The sequence below is a fragment of the Gorilla gorilla genome, chromosome 12 (genome assembly GCF_029281585.2).
Source record: "Gorilla gorilla gorilla isolate KB3781 chromosome 12, NHGRI_mGorGor1-v2.1_pri, whole genome shotgun sequence".
Taxonomy (NCBI): domain Eukaryota; kingdom Metazoa; phylum Chordata; class Mammalia; order Primates; family Hominidae; genus Gorilla; species Gorilla gorilla.
The window spans coordinates 42,468,088-42,496,032 of NC_073236.2; the positions used below are offsets into that span (position 1 = coordinate 42,468,088).

The 27,945-nt window shown below is 39.4% G+C and overlaps 1 long non-coding RNA gene across 1 annotated transcript in view; it reads left to right on the plus strand.

The window, feature by feature from the left end:
- The window catches only part of LOC134756707 (uncharacterized), a 38,455-nt gene extending 23,639 nt beyond the window's left edge, over positions 1 to 14,816 (plus strand). The window contains exon 3 of the long non-coding RNA XR_010129797.1: positions 13,363 to 14,816. This is a non-coding gene — a long non-coding RNA (uncharacterized lncRNA). The remainder of the gene's footprint in view (positions 1 to 13,362) is intronic.
- Positions 14,817 to 27,945: the final 13,129 nt, after the last annotated feature.

Genomic DNA, 27,945 nt, shown 5'->3' on the forward strand with positions numbered 1-27,945 from the left:
TAATGATAAAAGGTCAGTCCACAAAGAAGACATAGCAATCCTAAATATGTATGCCCCAAACAAAAGAGTTGCAAAATATGTAAAGCAAAACCTGGTAAAACTATAGGGAAAAACATACAAATCCACTGTAACAGATGGAGACTTTTTGACACCTCATTCTCAATAATTGATGCAAAAGTATACAGAAAATCACAAGAACATAGAACTCAAAAAAACAAAAACAAAAACACATACACACATCAACCATCAGGGTGTAATTATCATTTATAGAACACTACAGTGAATAACAGCAGGCAGGCAGTATATTCTTTTCAAGTGCCTGTGGAATGGAAAATATACCAAGATACAACATATCTTTGGTGACAAAACAAACCTCAATAAATGTAAAAGGATTGAAATCACGCAGAGTGTATTCTTTGACAACAATGATCTCAAACTAAAATCAGTAACAGAAAGATAGCAGGAAAAATCTTCAGACACGTGGAAAGTAAACAATATACTTCTAAATAATCTGTGGGTCAAAGTGAAAGTCTCAAGGAAAATTTTTTAAATACAAGAAACTGCTTCCATTCCAAGATGGCTGAATAGGAACAGCTCCAATCTGCAGCTTCCAGTGCGACCAATGCAGAAGATGGGTGATTTCTGCATTTCCAACTGAGGTACATGGTTCATCTCATTAGGACTGGTTGGACAGTGGGTGCAGCCCACGGAGGGTGAGCTGAAGCAGGGTCAGGCATTGCCTCACCCAGGAAGTGCAAGGGGTGGGGGGATTTCCCTTTCCTAGCCAAGGGAAGCTATGACAGACTGTACCTGGAAAATTGGGACACTCCCACCCAAATACTGTGCTTTTCCAATAGTCTTAGCAAACAGCACACCAGGAGATTATATCCCGCGCATGGCTTGGCAGGTCCCACGTCCACAGAGCCTTGCTCACTGCTAGTGCAGCAGTCTGAGATCGAACTGCAAGGCGGCAGCCTGGCTGGGGGAGGGGTGTCCACCATTGCTGAGACTTGAGTAGGTAAACAAAGTGGCCAGGGAAGCTCAAACTGGGTGGAGCCCACCGCAGCTCAACAAGGCCTGTTGCCTCTGTACATTCCACCTCTGGGGGTAGGGCATAGCTGAACAAAAGGCAGCAGAAACTTCTGCAGACTTAAACATCCCTGTCTGACAGCTCTGAAGAGAGCAGTGGTTCTCCCGGCACAGTGTTTGAACTCTGAGAATGAACAGACTGCCTCCTCAAGTGGGTCCCTGACTCCCGTGTAGCCTAACTGGGAGACACCTCCCAGTAGGGGCCGACTGACACCTCATACAGGCAGATGCCCCTCTGGGACGAACTTCCAGAGGAAGGATCACGCAGCAATATTTGCTGTTCTGCAGCCTCCACTGGTGATACCCAAGCAAACAGGGTCTGGACTGGACCTTCAGCAAACTCCAACAGATCTGCTGCTGAGGGACCTGACTGTTAGAAGGAAAACTAACAAACAGAAAGGAATAGCATCAACATCAAAAAAAGGACATCCACACCAATACCCCATCTGTAGGTCACCAACATCAAAGACCAAAGGTAGATAAAACCACAAACATGGGGAGAAACCAGAGCAGAAAAGCTGAAAATTCTAAAAACCAGGGTGCTTCTTCTCCCCCAAAGGATCCCAGCTCCTCGTCTGCGGCGGAACAAAGCTGGATGGAGAATGACTTTGATGAGATGACAGAAGTAGGCTTCAGAAGGTTGGTAATAACAAACTTCTCCCAGCTAAAGGAGGATGTTCGAACCCATCTCAAGGAAGATAAAAACCTTGAAAAAAGATTAGATGAATGGCTAACTAAACAGTGTAGAGAAGACCTTAAATGACCTGATGGAGCTGAAAACCATGGCACAAGAACTACATGAAAGACCAAATCTAGTTTGACTGGTGAACCTGAAAGTGACAGGGAAAATAGAACCAAGTTGGAAAACACTCTTCAGGGTATTATCCAAGAGAACTTCCCCAACCTAGCAAGACAGCCCAACATTCAAATTCAGGAAATACAGAGAACACCACAAAGATACTCCTCAAGAAGAGCAACCCCAAGACACATAATCATCAGATTCACCAAGGTTGAAATGAAGGAAAAAATGTTAAGAGCAGCCAGAGAGAAAGGTCGGGTTACCCACAAAGGGAAGCCCATCAGACTAACAGTGGATCTCAAGGCAGAAACCCTATGCCAGAAGAGAGTGGAGGCTAATATTCAACATTCTTAAAGAAAAGAATTTTCAACCCAGAATTTCATATCCAGCCAAACTAAGCTTCATAAGTGAAGGTGAAATAAAATCCTTTACAGACAAGCAAATGCTGAGAGATTTTTGTCACCACCAGGCCTGCCTTACAAGAGCTCCTAAACATGGAAAGGAACAACCAGTACCAGCCACTGCAAAAACATGCCAAATTGTAAAGACCATCGAGGCTAGGAAGAAACTGCATCAACTAATGGGCAAAATAACCAGCTAACATCATAATGACAGGATCAAATTCACACATAACAATATTAACCTTAAATGTAAATGGGCTAAATGCCCCAAATAAAAGACACAGACTGGCAAATCAGATAAACAGTCAAGACCCATCAGGGTATTCAGGAGACCCATCTGACATGCAGAGACACACATAGGCTCAAAATAAAGGGATGGAGGAAGATCTACCAAGCAAATGGAAAGCAAAAAAATGCAGGGGTTGCAATCCTAGTCTCTGATAAAACAGACTTTAAACCAACAAAGATCAAAAGAGTCAAAGAAGGCCATTACATAATGGTAAAGGGAGCAATTCAACAAGAAGGGCTAACTATCCTAAATATATATGCACCCAATACCAGAGCAACCAGATTCATAAAGCAAGCCCTTAGAGACCTACAAGGAGACTTAGACTCCCACACAATAATAATGGGAGACTTTAACACCCCCCTGTCAATATTAGACAGATGAACAAGACAGAAGGTTAACAAGGCTATCCAGTACTTGAAAAATACAAGAAACTGAAATAAAAAAATATATAGCAAGATTTATAGAATAAAGGTAAAGTACTTTTCAAAAGGAAATTTATAGAAGAAATAAAACTGTCTCTATATGCAGAAACATGGTTGCCTATGTAGACTACCCCAAGGAATCCACCCTCAAAAAACTTCTAGAACTAATAAGTGAACTAAACTTGGTCACAGAATACAAGATAAATACACAAAAATCAATTGTATTTTCATCCACTAGGAAAGATATAGTGTCTCAAATCAACAATTCAACTCCTCACTTCAAGAACCTTGGAAAAAGAGAGCAAAATAAATCCAAAGCAAGCAGTAGGAAGAAAAAATAAAGATTAAAGCAGAAATCAATGAGACTGAAAACAGAAAAACAATAAAACGAATCAATGAAACAAAGAGCTGGTTAATTGAAAAGATCAATACAATCAATCTTCTAACAAGACTGACAAAAACAAAGAGAGAAGATACAAATTACTAGCATTAAGAATAAAATGTGATATCACTACAGAGACTGCCATGTAAAAAGGATAATGTGGGAACAGTAAGAAAAACTGTACATATGTAAATTTGACAACTTAGATGAAATAGAACAGTTCTTCAAAAATTACATATTATCACAACTTGCCTATATAAAATACATAATTTTAAAAACCTTAAAATTTTCAAGAAAATTAAATTTGTATGTTAAATTCTGTAAAAAGTAATCTCTAGGCCCAGATGGTTTCACTGGGGATTTTGTTTCAAATATTTAAAGAATTAACACTGGGCACAGTGGCTCACGCCTATAATCCCGACATTTTGGGTGGCCAAGATAGGAGGATCACTTGAACCCAGGAGTTCGAGACCAGCCTGGGCAACATAGTGAGACTCCCATCTCTATAAAAAAAAAAAAAGTTTTTAAAATGCCAGGCATGGTGGTGCCCACCTGGCAGGTTGAGATGGGAGGATCACTTGAGCCCGGGAGATTGAGGCTGCAGGGAGACATTGCACTCCAGCCTGGGCAATAAAGTAAGGCCCTATCTCAAAAAAAAAAAAAAGAAAAAGATGACTATTGATTTTGCACAATTTCTTCCAGAAAACAGAATTTGAGAAAATGCTTCCTAATTCACTTTATGAAACTAATATTACTCTGATAACAAATCCAGATAAAGACAGTACCAAAAAAAGACAAACCAAAAAATTATAGACCAATATTCCTTATGAATGTAGATGCAGAAGTTCTTAATAAAATATTAACAAATAATTAACAAACAAAATATTAACTAATCTTAACAAATATTAACGAAACAATATTTGTTAATATTGTAAAAGGCAATTAAGTGGGTTTATTCCAGGGATGCAAGACTGGTTTAGTATTTGAATATTAATCAGTGTAGTCTACCATATATTAACAGGGTAAAGAAGAAAAAACACATGATCACACCAATTAATGTAGAAAAAATATTCAACAAAATTGAATATCCACCTGTGATAAAATCTCTCAGAAAAAAATAGAAATAGATGAGGATTTCCTAAGCCAAGTAAAAAGCATCTACAAAATATATATGGTTAACATTACACGTAAAGGTGAAAGACTGAATTATTTCTGCAAAGACTGGAAACACAGCAAGGATGTGTCTAACCATTGCTATTGAACATAATGTTGAAAGATCTCAACAGTGCAGTATGGCATGAAAAGGAAATAATAGGCATATTGATCAGAAAAGAAGAAATAAAACTGTCTCTATATGTAGAAACATGGTTGCCTATGTAGACTACCCCAAGGAATCCACCCTCAAAAAACTTCTAGAACAAATAAGTGAACTAAGCTTGGTCACAGAATACAAGATAAATACACAAAAATCAATTATATTTTAATCCACTAGTAATAAATACTAAAAATAGAAGTTAAAAATGTAAGACCATTAGTGATTACTTAAAATGAAATACTTAGGTATAAACCTAACGAAACATGTATAGATCTTGCATGCTGAAAACTGCAAATGCTGATGATGGAAAACAAAGATCTGCATAAAATGGAGAGATATACTTAGTTCACGGATTGGAAGACTGAACCAGGTGAAGGTATCAATTCTTTCCAAATTGATACACAGCCATAATAGTTGGATAGGGCTGCCAAAACAAAACACCACAGGCTGGATAGCTTAAACCATAGAAATTTATTTTCTCAGAGTTTTGAAGGCTAAAAATTCAAGATCAAGGTGCCAGCAGGATTGAATTCCTCTGACACCTCTCTCCTTGGTTTGCAGATGGCCACCCTCTTCCTGCCTTTTCCCATGGTCATTCATTTATTTGTGTTCATCCTTGATGTCTCTTCCTCTTATGAAGGGATCAGTCCGATTAGGATCCCACCCTAACAGCATCATTTTAACTTAATTGCCCCTTTAAAGATCTTATCTCAAAGTATGATTATATTATCTTAAAGTATGATTACATTCTGAGGTACTAGGGGATCATAGACTTAAATGTCACATGTAAAAATATAAAACTTTTAGAAAAAAGATAAGAGGAAATCTTTAGGATCTAGGACTAGGCAAAATGTACTTGGACTTGACACCAAAAGCACAAGCTAAGAAAGAAACATTGGAAAAATTGGATTTCATCAAAATTTATAACTTTTGCTCTGTGAGAGATTTTTTAAGAAGATAAAAAGATAAACTACAGAGTGGGAGAAACTGTTTGCAAACTGCATACATAACAAAAAATAAACATCTAGAAATTTTTTTTAAAAAAACCCTCAAAACTCAACAATTTAAAAAGAAACAATTAGGTCATGAACAAAAGACGTGAAAAGACATTTTACCAAAGAAGATACAGTCATGTGTTGCATAAAGATGTTTGGGGCAATGTTGGATCACATATATGATGGTGCTCCCATAAGAGTATAATATTAATATACTCCCAATTTTTGCCATTAAAAGTAATGGCAAAACCCGCAATTACTTTTGCACCAATCTATACCATATTTTTGCTGTACATTTCCTATGTTTAGATTCACAAATGCCATTGTGTTACAATTGTTTACAGTATTCAGTAGAGTAACGTGATATATGGGTTTGTAGCCTAGGAACAATTAGACTGTACCAGACTTATAGCCTAGGTATGTAGTAGGCTATACCATCTAGGTTCGTGTAAGTACATTATAATAATCCCATAATGACAAAATCACCTAATGATGCATTCCTCAGAATGTATCCATGTTGTTAAGTAACTCATGACTGTATACAGATGGCAAATAAGCACATGAAAGCATCTTCAGCATCATTAATTATTAAGGAAATTCCAATTACAACCACAATGAGATACCACTATACAGCTATCAAAATGGCTAAAACAAAAAGTAGTGACAACACCAAATGCTGATAAGGATGCAGAGAAACTGGATCATAAATACATTGCTTAGTTTGCCTTAGTTTCGTGGATGCCAGTATAAGACATGAGATTCCTGGATCAGCAACAAAGGGCAATGTGTTACTCACAACGGTAGAAGTAGCCAGATTATCAGCATTTGGACAGATTCTCTAAGCCTCAATTTCTACAACATAACACCTGTATGCATCATGGACTGCTACAAGAGAGGACCTCTGAGCTTAGGGAATGTAAATCTTTTTTTAACAGGCACTAAGCCTGCCTGTCCTGATCTTCATTATACTACCCACATCCATGAAACTATGGCAAACTAACTTGCCCGCTTGCAAGTAGGGTAAAATCTCCTTCTTTTCTCTCTCTGTCTTCCAAAGCTGCTTTGCTATCCAATGTCCTTGAAAAGATGGTGCAGAACAAAAGCAGCCAGTGCCTCTGCTCACAAGATGCTTAGAAGCATGAGAGACCTGTGGAGAACTGATCCTAACACTGGTATTCTGAATACAGAAACTTAAAGTTTCCTTGTGCTCTGAAACATTGTTCAAATTATTTACCTTTTATGGGTGGAAAGGTGTTTTGTTGTTGTTGTTGTTGTTGTCATTGTTGTTATTGTTTTTTAAGAAAGAAAGAAAGAAGAAAGAAAGAAAAAAGAAAGAAAAAGGAAGGAAAGGAAAAAGAGAGCCCAGGAAAATGATCACTTCAGTTTTGGTGTTTGTTTATTTGTTTAGCTTTTGAGATTACATAAGATAGAAATGTAATGATGTTTTCAAAGGAAAACAGAGAAAGCTTTATACATCCCTATTCTAGTTATCTATGGCTGCCTATCACACTACCCAAAGCTTAATGATTTCAAACAATAATGTATTATGCTCTCTCACAGAGCTTGGCTTGGCTGGGTGGGTGTTGCTCGAGGTCTCTCATGTGGCTGCTATTACACAGTGGCAAAGCCTGAGTTTTCTGGAAGCTTCTTCACCACCATTTCTGACACCTGGCCTGAGATGACTGGAACAGCTGAGGCCTGTCAGCCATCTCTATCTGTGGCCACTCAAGTGGCTGGGCTTCCTCCCAGCATGGTAATCTCAGTGTGGTCAAACTTCTGAATGGTAGCTGGCTCACTAAACAATGAGAGTTCCATAGGAGCAAGGCCCAACCTGCCAAGTATCCTTAGAATTTAGCCTAGGAAAGTCACGTGGCATTACTTCCATCTCCTTTGGTTAGTGACAGAGGGCAGCCTAATTCTTGATAAGAGGAAGCTGCATAGGGTTGGGAAGGGATAGGTCTTAATCCTGAAAGACACAGTCCTGAACACCATAATCCCAAATTTTGAAATCTTGACAGAACGAAATCCTGAAAATCAAAATTATGAAAGATCAAAATCCCAAAAATATAATTCTGGAAGAAATAATTTTTAAAATTCTTTAAAAGATGTTTATTTACATTTTAAAAGAGGATTTATTTGAGAAACATAAAAACACAACAGAACACTTTATAAGCCACTTAATACAATAAAACAGACAGTAATAACATACTAATAACAGTTAAAAGATTGATCCAAAATGAAGTGGGTCACCACTGCATATGTAAGTTGCCCAAAGGTCTGAGTCTTTGAGAAATTTTAATTTTCACAAAAGCAAATGTACAAAAAGGACATCTCTTCATTTATTGGGGAATTTTCAACATTTTTACATGCACACACAAAACACTTACAAAGTCAACATTGTGACAATGCAGAGTCAAGTTTGCAAAAAAAATGCATAAAACGAACTAGAACTCTCTAAAAGTCTTTATACAATTTGTACCTCTAGTATTGGAAATGATGAAAAGACAAAATATATGGGACAGTGAATTGTAAACAATAATGCTGATAATTTAAAATAGTGGGGAAAAAAAGAACAAGAAAAAGAAAATTTAACATATGAAAGAGTATGTTATGGGGATAGATTATGGGCAATTGCATGGAGATAGTCCACAAGAGCTGGCTGACTCTCACTATCATTAACTGTATTTTGAAGTTTTATATCTTGATGAAAAGCTGCTTTTTTTTTTTTTTTTTTTTGAGACTGAGCCTTGTTCTTGCTCTGTCACCCAGGCTGGAGTGAAAGATTCTTGGCTCACTGCAACCTCTGCTTCCTGGGTTCAAGCGATTCTCCTGCCTCAGCTTCCCAAGTAGCTGGGACTACAGGTACATGCCACCATCCCCAGCTAATTTTTTTGTATTTTTAGTAGAGATGGGGTTTGCCATGTTGGTCAGGCTGGTCTCGAACTCCTGACCTCAGGTGATCCACCCACCTCGGCCTCCTAAAGTGCTGGGATTAAGGAGTGAGCCACCATGCCTGGCCAGCTGCTTTTTTTCTTCTTTTAGGGCGTGGCTCTCCTTGGAGAATATGTTCACATTCATTTTCTATGTGGCTCTGCTCTGGCTGAAATTCTTTTATGATTCAATATACACCGACATGAGCATTCCCTATTAAATTTTCCTATCTTCTGTGCCGTGCTTCTAAGTTGTTTTGGGCATGCGGAGATCCATTTTGCATGCACGCCTGTGTAGACCACAAATTTGGCAGAAACAATCCTCGTGATTGAAAAGCACCACCATTGCTTAAGTGTCTTCTTATCCTACCATGCCCATAATTATTTTTGAACTAGTCAATAACTTCTCTGCCTTCTTCCAGCAAATGCAGCTTTAATTTATTTAAAAAGTCTGGAATTTCATCAGGTGGAAGGAATGCCAATGTAGACAAATGATGAATTTTTAAAGTGAAGTTTTCATCATTGCCATATCTTGTGGCTAAGCCACTCATCTGAATTTTCCACCAAATGCATGGGACTGAATGGAAAAAAACAAACTTCATTGGTGGCAACTTGATATTCACTTTTAGAAGCCTTGATCATGCCTAATTCCAAATCTGTCATTGTAGTTTGGGATTCAACTGGACATTAGGGATTTTAGACTGTAGACTTCAGGGATTTTGATCTTTAGGGATTTCAGCATTTGGGATTTTGGCATCCAGGATTGTATCTTTCAGGATCCTCATTGGTACCACTGCACAGGAGTGTGGGTAACAGAAGATGTTGTCCACTGGAGCCTTCACTTTTGAATCTGCCACTTTAATAACAGAGAATTTAGCACTGTGTATATATACACATTTACGTTCGTATACTTCATGTTAAACATGTAGAAGAGAAAAATCGGTGATCTGGAATCATAAGCTCCAAGTTTGAATCTTTAATTTTTACACTTAATGATTGTGTAATCACAAACAAGTCATTTGTCCTCAAGCAAAAATAATATTACCCACTCACACAAGTAGACAGTGAGGGATGCTTAAGATGACATGAAAGTACTTTGAAAACCCAGCAGAAATACACATGCTAATTCCGTAGCTTTATACAGACCAAATTCTCCCACCTTGCCTATTTTTGAAATTTTGACTTTTCTTTTACAAAACGGAACATGCTTCTCTACTCAAATCACCCAAATGTAGTATGGAGAGTGCAAGTAAATGTGAATCTTGGTTACATTTCACAGGGTTTCAATTCTTTTTCAGGCTCATTTTATCTGCATCCAAGCAGGATACACAGTGCCCACTGGACAGGTGATATGGCGCCTCTGTGTATCACAGGGTGACCAAAGTGGGTGGTAGAACACAGGGGAAGGTGGCTTGCTCCCAGGTTGTGCTATTGAATTACAGTCTGTCCAAGGAGAGTGATCTCTTGTTTTGGCAGCAAGTACTAATCCTGGAAACTATAAAAAGCCGAAGCATTCAAAAATAGGCTGTCACATAGAAAACCATAAATTACTGCAGCCAAGTAGTCCATCACTCTCATTCATGCTGCTACCTTAAGCTAAGAAGAGTGGTCTGCCTGAGGGGGAAAAACACAAAACCAAACCTTATTTCTGTTATCTTTTGATTCCCTTTCTTGCCCATTTCAGGAGAAGCTAGAAGACAGCTTTATTTAATTATGTAATACCTTTTTTTAGTTTTATATGTTTAAAGTCTTCATGGAGCTGCTCGGCATAGAAAAAGGAATCTATTCCAGGAGCAAAAGTGAGATCATCATTCTTAGATGCCATACAGCTGAAAATGTCACAATAGTAAGGGATTCGTATGTAAAGCAAAATATAGAGAGACAAATATATTCTCACCTTGATTTCCATTATAATTTCTGATTTGAATACTCTTGGGAAATTGATCTGAAATGCAATACAAATCACCTTGTAGAATCTTGCTGTCTATGCAAAAGCATGTTTTGCCTTTATGGGCACGTGCTTTGTGTAAAAGAAAGTCCCCTCAGGCCACTTCTTCTAGAAGAGCTGGTCAAAGAAACACGACCGTGAGATTTTGACACACTCACTAAATGTAACATATATTACCATGTACCCCTCGGTGAATATCCATTTGTTTGGAAGGTCTTAAATACTCTATCAGTCTTATGTGTACAAGTACACACCATTGCTCCAGATATTCAACCACATGGAGGCTGCTTTAGACTGAAGGTAGGCTAGACCACCTTGTTTTTATCACACAGTTATTAAAAGACCCGCACAGAATGGAAGTGTCTCACCATCTGGTTACCAGGATATTTCCTTTAATTGTTTTCCATACCAGGACCCATTCATATAGGAGTTAATTACAATGGCCTTTCTAAGGTGAAGAAAGAAAAGAGACAGGGAAGTAACCTGAAAGATCATTTCTATAATTTTTCAAAGTTTATCTGCAACAAGCAGAAAAGTCAAGATAACTATCAAATTGAACTACAATATAGATAGATGATAGATAGATAGATAGATAAAGATAGATAGATACATAGATAGAGATAATAGGTAGAAATAGATAAGTGGAAGAACTTTCATTGTTTTTAACTGCACAAAATGGAAGTTGTCCTAACTCGATATGCATAGATCAAGGCGGACTTATACCAATGAGAAAGGAACTTCTCAGTTGACAGAGTTTAATTCTAGTGACCCTGGCATTCATCCATACATTCATTTATTTGTCACACATTTATTGTATCAGAAACTGAAGAGGAATTCAGGGATGTAAGACTTAGTCCCTGTCTTCAAGTAGCTCGCGATCGAGAATGGGAGAAAGATATGCAAGAGTATAATTATCTTGCAATGTGGTGAGCATGATGATGGCCACAGTGAGACAGTGGGTCCTGGGAGTGAGACTCACATGGAACACGAGAGTGAGAATCAGAGAAGGTGGATTGCTAGGGAGATGAAGGTGAGTTTTTTAAAAAAACCTCTCACAGCCTAAAAGAACAGCATGGCAAACTCACAGAGTTCTGAAACAGCCTGAGGTTGTTCTGCAGATAGTTCAGGGAAGACATAGACAGGGGGTGGGGAGTGGGGAAGCATGGTAGAAGAAGGGTGACCAGATAGGAAACTCAGGCTGGGCACGGTGGCTCATGCCTGTAATCCCAGCACTTTGGGAGGCTGAGGCAGGTGGATCACCTGAGGTCAGGAGTTTGAGATTAGCCTGGCCAACATGGTGAAATCCTGTCTCTACTAAAAATACAAAATATTAGCCGGGCGTGGTGGTAGGCTAGTAGTTCCAGGTACTCGGGAGGCTGAGGAAGGAGATTGCTTGGACCGGGGAGGCGGAGGTTGCAGTGAGCCAAGGTCACGCCACTGCACTCCAGCCTGGGCAACAGAGCGAGATTCTGTCTCAAAAAAAAAAAAAAAAAAGAGACTGGATGATGAGCCACGCCCAGCATACCAGTTGCCTCCTGGGCTCTGCCGGGGACTTGAGGCTTGAGCCTAACGATAATAGGAAGCCACTCATTGAGCAAACCCATCAAATTCCCCAAACAGAGCTTTCACCACTATTTGGACAAATAAGCTCTGTTCTTAAAAAGCAATACTTTTTGAAGACCAAAAATTCCATCATGACCCTGGCCATAAAGCTCGCAGGCTCACAGGTCTGACTGTCAGAGGGCGGGGTAAAGGAATGTGAGAGCCAGCACAGTGAGCACCGTTCCTGGCTGGTGGAAAATGACAGGGGTCTTCAAACTGCATGTGCTCTCAACTTTGAAGGGACATCAACGTTGTTGGTGAAGAAAAAGGCAAAATCATTGTCTTTTGTGGAGTGACTTCTTTTAAACATGGGAAAACAGAACACTTAATGTGTTGAAACAATGTTTAAAGATGATAAACTCATTACGTATTAATATTTTACGAAAGTTCCTCCGGCCAGTACAGGGAAGCAGTTTGTGTGTTGCGTTTGACATTAATTCCATCAGAAAACTGCACAAAGAGCATGGAAGTCACTAATATGACGTGGAAATCCTAGTCTTCAATTATATTAGAGGCGTTAGTCCATTATATTAATCTCTTACACAGTTCCTTTCTACCAATCAGATTAGCAAATTTGGTTTAAACTAATGTACTATAAATATCTTATTTTTATTAAGTATGAGAAAATTGTGGTTTTGCTTATATTGAATGGTTGATATCATTTATCCCCCTATGTCAGATTAATGATAAAGGAGATATTTGGTGGCCTGTGTTCCCTGTCTCTTAGGAATGAAGTCAAGAATGTTATTACTCTGGGACAACTTTGGGTTAATACAAAGGGATGGCCCAGGCATGCTGGCACTTACCTGTAATACTAACACTTTGGGAGGCTGAGGCAAGAGAATCACTTGAGGCCAGGATTTCAAGAACAGCCTGGGCAATACAGCAAGACCCCATCTCCACAAAAAATAGTCAATCACAGTAGCACGTGCTTGTAGTCCCAGCTACAAGTAGACCCAGGTACTTGGGAGGCAGAGGTGGGAGGATTGCTTGAGCCCAGGAGATCGGGGCTGCAGTGAGCTATGATCATTCCACTGCACTCCAGATTGGGTGATAGAGTGAGACCTGGTCTTAAAAAAAACAAAAACAAACAAACTAAACAAACAAAGAAATAACAGGACACTTACATGAAAACTAAGTTTAAACTTAGAGAAAGGAGTTTATGACTTTCCATTTTGTTTACTGTCCAGCTTCAAGCCAAGCAACGTATCAGTGCCTCTCCACATCTGAAGAATGTTACATGGTGATTCAGCCCATGGCAATCCCTAAGACATGTTACTTCCATTGAATTAAGACACAAAAAGTTGTTTGATGGCTCTTCTCACCATGCTAACTGGAACGCCTGAGAAGAAAATCACTGCAGCCGGCACTCCCTGCTTCCCCATCCTACTTCCCTGAGAAAACTGAAGCTGTCAGAGGAGAGCTTCCACAGATTCCTACCACCATAGATGCTCTCCAGATGGTTAAATCCAACTGTACTTGGTGTAACTGCGTGGAGCACAGTGGATCACTCACTCCTCCTTGATACACATGCTTCCCTGCCCTCTCTTGGGTTTCCACCTCCCTGTGACTCTTTCTCAGTCACACACTTCTTCATCTCTTTCCCCAGATGTCTCCATGTGTGACTTCTCCAGGCACAGTCATTTCCCTTTTTCTGCTTCTACTCTCACTTCTGGGGTGACCTGGGCAGCACTTGCCCAAATGCTGTTCTCCCTATTACATGTGACATCAACTCTGTCCTCCCAACTGCTCAACTCTTAGCTATCCTTGACTCTTCCCTTTCTCTCACATCCACATCCAACCCATCAGGGATTCTGCCACACTGCCTTTAAAATGTATTCATGACCCAGTTTCTCATAGCTTCTACGTCTTCCCCCATGGCAGAGCTGCCATACACTTGCCCACATCACCACATCGGGCTTCCTGCTAGACATCCGGTGTCTGTCCCTGCCACTGCCATCTAAAAGCCCCTCAATGGCTGCAGGAAGCCTTTAAAAGCAGAAGTCAATCATCTGTTCAAAACCCTTTCCTGGGTCCTATTTCTATTCAGAGTAAAAACCAAAGTGCTTGCAATGGCCACCAAACCTTGCTAATACCTATCCCAGGCCCCTGCAAGGGTCGCTCTGATCTTGTCTACTACACTGTCCATCACTCACCCTGCACTACCCCTCCCGGCTTCCCTGTTCTCCCCCAGCTGCAACCCCTAGTCCGAGGGCTTTTGCTCTGGCAGTTCTTTCTGGCAGTAAAAAGAGGCCCTTTTCCCCAGATATCCACATGGTTAATTTCCGCACTGGCAAGTCGTTGCTCCTATGTCACTTTCCCAGTGAGGCCAATTGCAACCACTTAACACCTCAACCTGTCTCCCTTACCCCTACACCCCTGCTTTATTTGATTTTTGATCCTTCTTATCCTATTTTTCTTTTTACTATAACACTCTTATCATCCTAATATACTATATAACTCACTTATTTGATATGCTTACTGTTAATTTTCTGTCTCCCACTGCTACAATATAAGCCCCACATTGGTGGGGGGTGGGGTGGGGGGGGCTTTAGTTTGTTCATTGACAAACCCTAAGCACATGGAACAATGTCTGATATATAATGGAAGTGAATAAATGTTTTATAATAAATGCTTACACTAAGCATTTCACCATCCATAACAATTATTTGTAAATATGAAACTTTTATTTTGTATTTCCCTGACAATTAAAGTAATACAAATCCATTTGGAAATTTTTGAAAATGCATCACACATTAATGTAAAGAAGATATAAATAAAAATCATCAATAAGTTCAACAATCAGTTAAAAAAGTTAACTTTTTAGTCCATTTTTCTATAAATGTTTAGATCATATTGTAAACACTGTTATATATATTACTCTTTTGTTAAATATTATATCAGAATCATTTCCATTACATGAAGAATGTATCAAAACATCTTTTCCAAATAGCTGTGTAATATCCCATCAGGCACGTTACGATGTTTCATTTAACTGTAGTCATTTAGATTGTTTTCATGTATTTCATATTATTTGCAGTTGCACTGAACATTGTTGTGGAGAGTCCTTATCCACATATATGATTTTTCCTTGTGACTAATTCATTGAGAAGGGAGACAAATGGCATGAATAGTTTTAAGGATATTTATATATGCAGCTAATTTGCCTTTCAGAAAGGGGATGCAAATTTGTACTTCCACCAGCAGCATATCTGTACCAATGAGAGGTTATAATAGAATTAAACATCATAAAATTCCTTACTTTTTTCCTCAAAAAATTATAAATAGAATTTCCATATATTCCAATAATCCCACTTCTAGGTATATATCCAAAAGACTTGAAAGCAGTATCTCCAAGAGATATATGCATAACCATGTTCACAGCAGCATTATTCACAATAGCCAAGAGGTGAAAGTAACCATATGTCCACTGATGGATAAGAAGATAAACAAAATGTGATATATACCTGCAATGGAATATTATTCAGCCTTAAAAAGGAAGAAAAATCTCTCACATGCAACAACATAGATGAACATCAATGACATTATGCTAAGTGAAATAGGCCAATCCACAATAAGACAAATACTGTATTATTCCACTTACATGAGGCACCTAAAGTACTGAAATTCATAGGAGCAGATATTAGAATAGTGATTACCAGAGACTGGGAAAGAGGAGAAGGGGGAGCTGTTTAATGGGTATAGTGTTTCAGTTTTGCAAGATGAAAATGTTCTGGAGATCTGTTTCACAAAAAATGTAAAGATACTTAACACTACTGATCAATTACTGATTAAGATGATCAATTTTATGTGTTTTTACTATACTTACAAATAAATTTTTAAAAAATATTCTATAGGGTGGGCACGGTGGCTCACACTTGTAATCCCAGTACTTTGGGAGGCTGAAGTGGGAGGATTGCTTGAGGCCAGGAGTTCAAGACTAGCACAGGCAACCAAGTGACCTCATCTCTACATAAAAATTTAAAAATTAGCCATGGAAACAGTGCATGCTCGTAGTCCCACTTACTCCAGAGGCTGAGGCAAGAGGATTGCTGGATGCCAGGAGTTTGAGATTTCGGTGAGTATGATCCCACCACTGCACTCCAGCCTGGGCGAGAGTGAGACCCTGTCTCTTAAAAAATAAATTATTTGATGTTTACTAACTTTGCTAACTTTAGATAATTAAAACTATAATCTCATGATTGCCTGATTTCCAGTAAAACTGAACATTACTTGCTATTAACTCTTTATATTTTTCTTTTGAGTGTTATCTTTCCATTTTCTTTGCCAATCATCTACTGAAGTTTTCTTTTTTCATTTCAATGAGCTCTTCATATATTAGAGGTACTAAACTTTCACCTTTTATATTTGTTACAAAGATTTTCCAGTGTTTTCTTTTCTTAAGATATATTTTTGCCATGCAATTATTCAGTCTTTATGTAGCTAAATTTATTAATATTTTCCTTAGTGATCCTTTTTGTTTTTAAGCCCTTCTCCATTCAAAGATCAAGTAGATGTTCATAATGATATTTGTGTAAGTTCCACTGTTTAATTCCTCCAGAATTTGTCTGTTGATATAATGTGACTTGAGACTTCAATGTGATTTTTCCCAAAAAGAGTACCTAATTATCATAGTATCTTTTTTTTTAAATAAATTATACTGTAAGTTCTGGGATACATGCATGAACGTGCAGGTTTGTTACATAGGTATACATGTGCCATGGTGGTTTGTGGCACCCATCAACCTGTCATCTGTGTTAGGTGTTTCTCCTAATACTATCCCTCCCCTAGCTCACCCCACTGACAGGCTCCAGTGTGTGATGTTCCCCTCCCTGTGTCCATGTGTTCTCATTGTTCAACTCCCACTTATGAGTGAGAACATGCAGTGTTTGGTTTTCTGTTCCTGTGTTAGTTTGCTGCGAATGATGATTTCCAGCTTCAACCATGTCCCTGCAAACGACATGAACTCATCCTTTTTAATGGCTGCGTAATATTCCATGGTGTATATATGCCACATTTTCTTTATCCTGTCTATCATTGATGGGCATTTGGGTTAGTTCCAAGTCTTTGCTATTGTGAAAAGTGCTGCTGTAAATACATGTATGCATGTGTCTTCATAGTAGAATGATTTATAATCTTTTGGGTATATACCCTGTAATGGAATTGCTGGGTCAAGTGGTATTTCTGGTTCTGGATCCTTGAGGAATTGCCACACTGTCTTCCACAATGGTTGAACTAATTTACACTCCCACTAACAGTGTAAAAGTGTTCCGATTTCTCCACATCCTCTCCAGCATCTGTTGTTTCCTGACTTTTTAATGATCACCATTCTAACTGGCATGAGATGGTATCTCATTGTGGTTTTGATTTGCATTTCTCTAATGACCAGTGATGATGAGCTTTTTTTCATATGTTTGATGGCCACATAAATGTCTCCTTTTGAGAAGTGTCTGTTCATATCCTTCACCCAATTTTGATGGGGTTGTTTGTTTTTTTCTTGTAAATTTGTTTAAGTTCTTTGTAGATTCTGGATATTAGCCCTTTGTCAGATGGATAGATTAAAGAAGTCTCCTCCCATTCTGTAGGTTGCCTGTTCACTATGATGATAGTTTCTTTTGCTGTGCAGAAGCTCTTTAGTTTAATTAGATCCCGTTTGTCTGTTTTGGGTTTTGCTGCAATTGCTTTTGGTGTTTTAGTCATGAAGTCTTTGCCTATGCCCATGTCTTGAATGGTATTACCTAAGTTTTCTTCTAGGGTTTTTATGGTTTTAGGTCTTAGGTTTAAGTCTTTAATACATCTTGAGTTAATTTTTGTATAAGGTGTAAGGAAGGGGTCTAGTTTCATTTTTCTGCACATGGCTAGCCAATTTTCCCAAAACCATTTATTAAATAGGGAATCCTTTCTCCATTGCTTGTTTTTGTCAGTTTTGTCAAAGATCAGATGGTTGTAGATGTGTGGTATTATTTCTGGGGCCCCTGTTCTGTTCCATTGGTCTATATATCTGCTTTGGTACAAGTACCATGCTGTTTTGGTTACTGCAGTCCTGTAGCATAGTTTGAAGTCAGGTAGCTTGATGCCTCCAGCTTTGTTCTTCTTGCCCAGGATTGTCTTGGCTATACAGGCTCTTTTTTGGTTCCATATGAAATTTAAAGTAGTTCTTTCTAATTCTATGAAGAAAGTCAATGGTAGCTTGATGGGGATAGCACTGAATCTATAAATTACTTTGGGCAGAATGGCCATTTTCATGATATTGATTATTCCTATCCATGAGCATGGAATGTTTTTCCATTTGTTTGTGTTCTCTCTTATTTCCTTGAGCAGTGGTTTGTAGTTCTCCTTGAAGAGGTCCTTCACATCCCTTGTAAGTTGTATTCCTAGGTATTTTACTCTCTTCGTAGCATTCATGAATGGGAGTTCACTCATGATTTGGCTGTTTGTCTATTATTGGTGTATAGGAATGCTTGTGATTTTTGCACATTGATTTTGTATCCTGAGACTTTGCTGAAGTTGCTTATCAGCTTAAGCAGATGATGGGGTTTTCTAAATATACAATAATGACATCTGCAAACAGAGACAATTTAACTTCCTCTCTTCCTATTTAAATACCTTTATTTCTTTCTCTTGCCTGATTGCCCTGGTCAGAACTTCCAATACTATGTTGAATAGGAGTGGTGAGAGAGGGCATGCTTGTCTTTTGCTGATTTTCAAAGGGAATGCTTCCAGATTTTGCCAGTTCAGTGTGACATTAGCCATGGGTTTGTCATAAATAGCTCTTATTATTTTGAGATACATTCCATCAATACCTAGTTTATTGAGAGTTTTTAGCATAAAGAAGTGTTGAATTTTATCAAAGTCCTTTTCTGCATCTATTGAGATAATCACGTGGTTTTTGTCATTGGTTCTGTTTATGTGATGGATTGCGTTTATTGATTTGTGTATGTTGAACCTGGCTTGCATCCCAGGGATGAAGAAGCTGACTTGATCGTGGTGGATAAACTTTTTGATGTGCTGCTGGATTTGGTTTGCCAGTATTTTATTAAGGATTTTTGCAGCGATGTTCATCAGGGATATTGGCCTGAAATTATCTTTTTTTGTTGTGTCTCTGCCAGGTTTTGGTATCAGGGTGATACTGGCCTCATAAAATGAGTTAGGGAGGAGTCCCTTTTTTTCTATTGTTTGGAATAATTTCAGAAGGAATGGTACCAACTCCTCTTTGTACCTCTGGTAGAATTCAGCTGTGAATCTGTCTGGTCCTGGGCTTTTTTTGTTTGGTAGGCTAGTAATTACTGCCTCAATTTCAGAACTTGTCATTGGTCTATTCAGAAATTCGACTTCTTCGTGGTTTAGTCTTGGGAAGGTGTTTGTGTCCAGGAATTTGTCCATTTCTTCTCGATTCTCTAGTTTATTTGCGTAGAAGTGTTTATAGTATTCTCTGATGGTAGTTTGTATTTCTGTGGGATCAGAGGTGATATCCCCTTTATCATTTTTTATTGTATCTATTGGATTCTTCTCTGTTTTCTTTATTTGTCTGGCTAGCAGTCTATTTTGTTAATCTTTTCAAAAAACCACCTCCTGGATTCATTGATTTTTTGAAGGGTTTTTTGTCTCTGTCTCCTTCAATTCTGCTCTGATCTTAGTTATTTCTTGTCTTCTGCTAGCTTTTGAATTTGTTTGCTCTTGCTTCTCTAGTTCTCTTAATTGTGATGTTAGGGTGTTGATTTTAGATGTTTCCCACTTTCTCCTGTGGGCATTTAGTGCTATAAATTTCCCTCTAAACACTACTTTAGCTGTGTTCCAGAGATTCTGGTACGTTGTGTCTTTGTTCTCATTGGTTTCAAAGAATTTATTTATTTCTGCCTTCATTTCGTTATTTACCCACTAGTCATTCAGGAGCAGGTTGTTCAGTTTCCACGTAGTTGTGCAATTTAGAATGAGTTTCTTAATCCTGAATTCTAAGGTGATTGCACTGTGGTCTGAGAGACTGTTTGTTATGATTTCTATTCTTTTGCGTTTGCTGAGGAGTGCTTTACTTGCAATTATGTGGTCAACTTTATAATAAGTGCAATGTGGTGCTGAGAAGAATGTATATTCTGTGGATTTGGGGTAGAGAGTTCTGTAGATGTCTATTAGGTCCAGTTGGTCCGGAGCTGAGTTCAAGTCCTGAATATCGTTGTTAATTTTCTGTCTCATTGATCTGTCTAATATTGATAGTAGGGTGTTAAAGTCTCCCACTATTATTGTTTGGGAGCCTAAGTCTCTCTGTAGGTCTCTAAGAACTTGCTTTATAAATCTGGGTGCTCCTGTATTGGGTGCATACGTATTTAGGATAGTTAGCTCTTCTTGTTGCATTGATCCCTCTACCATTATGTAATGCCCATCTTTGTCGTCTTTTTTGATCTTTGTTGGTTTAACGTCTGTTTAGGGTTGCAACCCCTGTCTTTTTTTCTTTTTGCTTTCCTTTTGCTTGGTACATATTCCGCCATTCCTTTATGTGTGTCTTTGCAAATGAGATGAGTCTCCTGAATACAGCACACCGATAGATCTTGACTCTATCCAATTTGCCAGTCTGCATCTTTTAATTGGGGCATTTAGCCCATTTACATTTAAGGTTAATATTGTTATGTGTGAATTTGATGCTGTCATTATGATGCTAGCTGGTTATTTTGCCTGTTAGTTGATGTAGTTTCCTCATAGTGTTGACGGTCTTTACAATTTGGTATGTTTTTGCAGTGGCTGGTACTGGTTGTTCCTTCCCATGTTTAGTGCTTCCTTCAGGAGCTCTTGTAAGGCAGGCCTGGTGGTGACAAAATCTCTCAGCATTTGCTTGTCTGTAAAGGATTTTTTTTCTCCTTTACTTACGAAGCTTAGTTTGGCTGGATATGAAATTCTGGGTTGAAAATTCTTTTCTTTAAGAATGTTGAATATTGGCCCCCACTGTCTTCTGGCATAGGGTTTCTGCAGAGAGATCCACTGTTAGTCTGATTGGCTTCCCTTTGTGGTAACCTGACCTTTCTCTGTGGATGCCCATTTTTTCCTTCATTTCAACCTTGGTGAATCCGACAATTATGTGTCTTGGGGTTGCTCTTCTTGAGGAGTATCTTTGTGGTATTCTCTGTATTTCCTGAATTTGAATGTTGGGCTGTCTTGCTAGGTTGGGGAAATTCTCCTGGATAATATCCTGAAGAGTGTTTTCCAACTTGGTTCCATTTTCCCCATCACTTTCAGGTACACCAATCAAACATAGGTTTGGTCTTTTCACATAGTCCCATATTTCTTGGATGCTTTGTTCATTCCTCTTCGTTCTTTTTTCTCTAATCTTGTCTTCACACTTTATTTCATTGAGTTGATCTTCAATCTCTTGATATCCTTTCTTCCACTTGATCAATTTGGCTACTGATGCTTGTGTATGCTTCACGAAGTTCTCGTGCTGTGTTTTTTAGCTCCATCAGGTCATTCATGTTCTTCTCTAAACTGATTATTCTAGTTAGCAATTTGTCTAACATTTTTTCAAGGTTCTTAGCTTCCTTGCATTGGGTTAGAACATGCTCCTTTAGCTCAGAAGAGCTTGTTATTACCCACCTTCTGAAGCCTACTGCTGTCAATTCGTCAAACTCATTCTCTGTCCAGTTTTGTTCTCTTGCTGGTGAGGAGTTGTGATCCTTTGAAGGAGAAAAGGCGTTCTGGTTTTTGGAATTTTCAGCCTTTTTGTGCTGGTTTTTCCTCATCTTCATGGATTTATCTACCTTTGGTCTTTGATGTTGGTGACCTTCAGATGGGGTTTCTGTGTGGACGTCCTTTTTGTTGATGTTGATGCTATTCCCTTCTGTTTGTTAGTTTTCCTTTCAATAGTCAGGCCCCTGTGCTGCAGATCTGCTGGAGTTTGATGGAGGTCCACTCCAGACCCTGTTTGCCTGAGTATCACCAGTGGAAGCTGCAGAACAACAAAGATCACTGCCTGTTCCTTCCTCTGGAAGCTTCATCCCAGAGGGACACCCACCAGATGCAAGCCAGAGCTCTCCTGTATGAGGTATCTGTCAACCACTGCTGGGAGGTGTCTCCCAGTCAGGAGGCACAGGGGTCAGGGACCCACTTGAAGAGGCAGTCTGTCCCTTAGCAGAACTCGAGTGCTGTGCTGGGAGATCTGCTGTTCTCTTCAGAGCCAGCAGGCAGGAATGTGTAAGTCCACTGAAGCTGCACCCATAGCCACCCTTTCCCCCAGGTGCTCTGTCCCAGGGAGATGGAAGTTGTATCTGTAAACCCCTGACTGGGGCTGCTGGCCTTCTTTCAGAGATGCTCTGCCCAGAGAGGAGAAATCTAGAGAGGCAGTCTGGCTACAGCGGCTTTGCCAAGCTGCAGTTGGCTCTGCCCAGTTCCAACTTCCTGGTGGCTTTGTTTACACTGTGAGGGGAAAACTGCCTACTCAAGTCTCAGTAATGGCAGACTCCCCTCCCCCCACCAAGCTAGAGTGTCTCAAGTCAATTTCAGACTTCTGTGCTGGCAGCGAGAATTTCAAGCCAGTGGATCTTAGCTTGCTAGGATCCGTGGGGGTAGGATCTGCTGAGCTAGATCACTTGGCTCCCTGCCTTCAGCCCCTTTTCCAGGGGCATGAAATGTTCTCTCTTGCTGGCATTCCATGTGCCACTGGGGTATGAAAAAAAACTCCTGCAGCTAGCTTGATGTGGGCAGTGTCTGCCCAAACAGCTGCTCAGTTTTGTGCTTGAAACCCAGGGCCCTGGTGGTGTAGGCTCCCGAGGGAATCTCCTGGTCTGTGGGTTGTGAAGACCTTGGGAAAAGCATAGTATCTGGACTAGAGCGCACCATTTCTCATGGCACAGCCCCTTATGGCTTCCCTTGGGTAGAGGAGGGAGTTCCCTGACTCCTTGCACTTCCCAGGTGAAGCAACACCCCACCTGCTTTGGCTCCCCCTCTGTGGGCTGCTCCCACTGCCTAACCAGTCCCAATGTGATTATGTGATTAGCCGTGTACCTTAGTTGGAAAGAAAGAAATCACCCACCTTCTGCCTTGATCTCGCTGGGAGCTGCATACTGGAGCTGTTCCTATTCGGCCATCTTCCTAGTATCTTTTATTAACCTTCCTTTCCCCTTGACTTAGAAGACCATCTTTGTCACTTATCAAATCTTTATATGTAAATGTCACCTTAATGGCTGCATGATTTGCCATCCTATTGTTGTTATATCAGATGTTACCTTAGCATTTTTACCTGATTTCTACCACAGCATTTGTTGTTCTATATTATAACCATTTGCTTTTTCTTTGTCTCCTATTAGATTCTGAGCTTTCTGATTTTCTTTTTGTTCTGGATCCATTATGGTGGTGGTTCCGCAGCAGCTGTTAAACAGGTTTTGATGACTAGGTGACAATTCTAGACCCCACTGACAGTCAAAGAGCTAAGTAGACTGGATGAGGTGGGAGAATCAAAGCCTTCCAGCTTTTCTCTCCTTGGGGGCTATAGAATGGGTTTCAGAAGCAAAACTATAGCATCTCAGGTTGGGAAGAAATTTAAGAAAAGTAGGAGCCTTTCCACAGAGCAAATATTAGGAGGAGGTGCAATATTCAGATTTTAGGATAGCTGTCTGGGTCCAAAATAAAATTTTTAGTGTCTAAGTTTCAAGTATCTAAACTTCCACAGCTACATATACATTCCTTTGGCTTTAGACTTTAACCTGGGCAAAAGCCATCTGCCTATTTAACTAGCTCTATCCCTTCTAGACTGCAAGTCCCTATAAGACTGGCAGAAACTCTGACTGCCTTGTGTATTGTTGTATTCTGATAGTGATTCACATGTGATTAGCACCTGGCAGACAATAAATAAAAATTTTCCTAGTGACACAACAGATGAACAGAGATCAAAGCAATAAGCCCAAGCAAGCATTTGACTTAATATGAATAAGTCTGTAGTACACTTTTTTCAGAAATAGTTCTCATAAAATCAAAATAAACATAACAAATTAATGATCTGAGAATGGAGGAGAGGAACTCAGTCAGCTGGAGAAAAATAGCACAGAAGAGCAAGAATGAGGGCTGGCTGTCACCTTAGGTCATGAGCACTCTATCCAAGTGACCCCAGATAAGAAAAATTATGTTAACTATTTGAGTCAGATATTGTTTCTCATATTCATAATCTCCAGATAATAATATTTTACAATGCCACTGCCAAGAGAATTTTTCCAAGTTTTTTAAGTACCTACTATTCCAGTTATCTATCATTGTATAACTAATCACCACAAAATTTGGTGGTATGAGCCATCAATTAGCTGTTATCTCTCAGCTCTGACCAGCTCAATTAGGTGATTCTCACTTGGGTCCCATACAGTTGTAGGTAGATGTGACTGGGGGAGGGGATCAGTCCATTTTCACACTGCTCTAAAGAAATACCCAAGACTGGTAAATTTATAAAGGAAAGAGGTTTAATGTCCTCACTCACTCACAGTTCTGCATGGCTGGGGAAGCCTCAGGAAACTTACAATATGGTGAAAGGGAAAGCAGGCATGTCTTACATGGTGGCAGGTGAGAGAGAACATGTGAAGGAGGAACTGTCAAACACTTATAAAACCATCATATCTCGTGAGAACGCACCCACTATCACGAGAACAGCATGGGGGAAACCTTCACCATGATCCAATCACCTCCCACCAGATCCCTCCCTTGACACACGGGGATTATGTGGATTACGATTTGAGATGAGATTTGTGTGGGGACACACAGAGCCAGACCATATCAGGGAGGATCATCTGAAGGCTTCTTTCTCACAGTCTGGCATCTCTCCACACAATTTCTCTCCAAGGCTAGCTTGGGCTTCTTCACAGCATGTTGCTGTTGGGAGAACCAGGCTTTTGAAAACTCAAGCTCCAAAAATGACTGTTCTCAGAGACCCAAGCAGAAGCAGGCAGGTTTCTTATGACTTAGCCTCAGAAGTTCCAAAGTGTCACCTCTACCACATTCTATTTGGTCCATCAGGCCAGGGCAGATTCAAGGGGAAGGAATTACACTCTGCCTCTCAAGGGAAGGAATGTCAAAGAATTTTGAGCCATATTTAGTTCCTCATTTCTCCCCTAAGAAAAAATGCCTTGTAGAGGCTGAACTTATACCTCTGTGAAATCTTTCTTGTAATCATAAGCTATTTTTCTTATTTTGTCTTCTTAAAGATAGACAAGAGATAACTAGAAAGCTTTCCTTTGGTAGCAATAATTTCTATAATTTAAGACATTTATATCCTATCTGGGACTGGAGTTTTCCTTCCATAGTATGGGCATCTAGAAATTATATGGCACATTCCTATTTATATGGAGCTCTTTACCCAAACTTTAGTCTTGTACAAAGAGTCTAAAAATGTTTCACAATAAACAGTTATTTTTCATGACTGAAACCCAACCACTCAAATTACTGACAAAACACTCCTTTCCTTCAATGGCTAACTACTACTGAATTATTATTGTCCAGATAGGAACAGTTCTGAATTTACACATAAAAGATGAAGTTATTACAACATTTTGAGGAAAATCTTTGAAGCTAATTATCTAAAGATTAGAGAAAGGATATCTTTTAATTAATTTCAAACCCTGGATTGAGTACTAAGCAGAAACATGAAAGAAAGATTTCCAATAGGAAGTGATAGTTACGGAGGAGCCCCCCCTCCCCTTGAGGATTACCATTTAATTTTCAACATTGATTTGAAATAAATGCTGGTATGATCTACAAGGGTAGACTGTTGCAGTTATAAACCTAAGGAGAAGTAAACAGTAGAGTAAGCAAAATATATGCCGTGCTCCTGTATTAAACCACCTTCCTCACGCTATGCTTTGGCTTCAAGGGGGATATTAGCTTCTTCACATTCACCGTCACCATAGATGTGATGGATGGTGAACTTTAGAGGGACAGGCCTCAGGCCTATGCTGATCTGTTATTTGCTTTCTCTCCACCCAGTGTCCAAAACACTACTTGGCACATTAATGTTTGATAAGTGAATGGCCACAAATATTTTTATTTTCCTTATATTATGGAATAAACTTAAAATGTAAAACTATTCAATTTAGATTTTGAAGAAGGAGGCATACTTTGTGTCAGACTAATCTAAAAATTACCTACAAGTTAAATAATGTATAATTTTCTGGTTTTTTTTTTTTTTTGAGATAGAGTCTTGCTGTGTCACCCAGGCTGGAGTGCAATGGCACGATATTGGCTTACTGCAACCTCTGCCTCTTGTGTTCAAGCAATTCTCCCACCTCAGCCTCCCAAGTGGCTGGGACTACAGGCACGCACCACCATGCGTAACTAATTTTTGAACTTTTAATAGAGACAGGTTTTGACATGTTGCCCAGGCTAATCTTGAACTCCTGGCCTTAAGTGATCCACCCACCTTTGCCTCCCAAAATTTGGGCAGGGCAGTAAGCCATGCGCCTGGTTGATTTTCTGAACTTTTTATATCTTAATTTCTCGATTCTTTTAAATGTTTTTCTTTAAAAACAAAACACACACACACACATTTACCAAGTACCTACAGTATGCCAAATACCAAGTGGGAGATGGTCTCTGGTCTCAAAGAACTTTCAGAAATCCTCAGGCTTTTGGAAACCAAAATTGCTTTTCCCCTCTTGTCTGTGTAAATGTAACTGTCTTCTCAACTTCTATTTTTTTCCTTTTCCTTTCAAGGTTAGTTTTTGTAATATACTCTATTCCATCTTTAGAGCTGATGTATAGCCTATGCTCTTGCAGACATGATGCTTAAATTTTAAAAGCAATGGGAAATGGTTCTTTCCTTCAGCAGCCTTGGCCTTCCACAAACTCAACTGTAACCTCTGCAGAGCACTGCTTCTGTGTTCCACAGGCCAGAGAGCCTGCCTAGACTGAAACAGTGTGCTTTGCACAAGGGGCAGAAATCTTCCAGACGGTCTCATAGCAATATAGTACATGATGATAAGAAGTCCACACCACCAGCCCATCGAGTCCAGTATCAGTATGGATAAGCAAAAAAAATTCACAGTGATAGAGCCATGCCCAGAATGATCTACAAGAAATTTTCAAATCCAAATTAATCCCCACTTTAATTTCATGTCACTTTATTGACACAAATTAAATTCAGGTCCTCGTTCTTTCTCTCTTAGGCTATTAAATGACTCTTAACTGGACTCCCCTCTTTTATTAAGGACCTCATTTATTTACTCATTCATTCAACATTTATTTTTTAAGAGCAATGTTGCCATCATTTATTTATTCACACTGCTTTTTTTTTTTAATCTGTTGACCCTGTATTTCCTAGGCATGAGTATCTAAAATTTTGATGAGGATAATTTAGATTCAAGAACATTTTGACTCTGCCTAAAAACCTACTAACCCATACGTGTTTATTATCAGATAATGTACACAACAGAAAGCCTCTGCTCAGCCATGACTCTTGCTTCCACCTGACCCAGGGTCCCAGCATCTTGACCTGCTGCACTGGGGAAGCAGAAGACACCATCAGAGAGGTTGGTAGGGACGAAATCATGAACATCTGTGGATATCCTGCCAGTGCCATTCTGCAAACTGTGGGATCCACTGAAAGGTTTGAGCAGGAGGATCATGAGATCGGACAGAAGCTTGGGTTGATGGAAGGAATGTTAAATAGTATGACTATTATAGTCCCCCAGTATGCTGGGAGAAACAGAGATGAAAAGAAGGCTGAGAGCAGGGATGAAAGCCGTCAATGGACAAGGGGAGGAGGACGTAAAAGCTAAGGGATGGAGAGGGCTGAGCTGATAGCATGATTTTCAAAG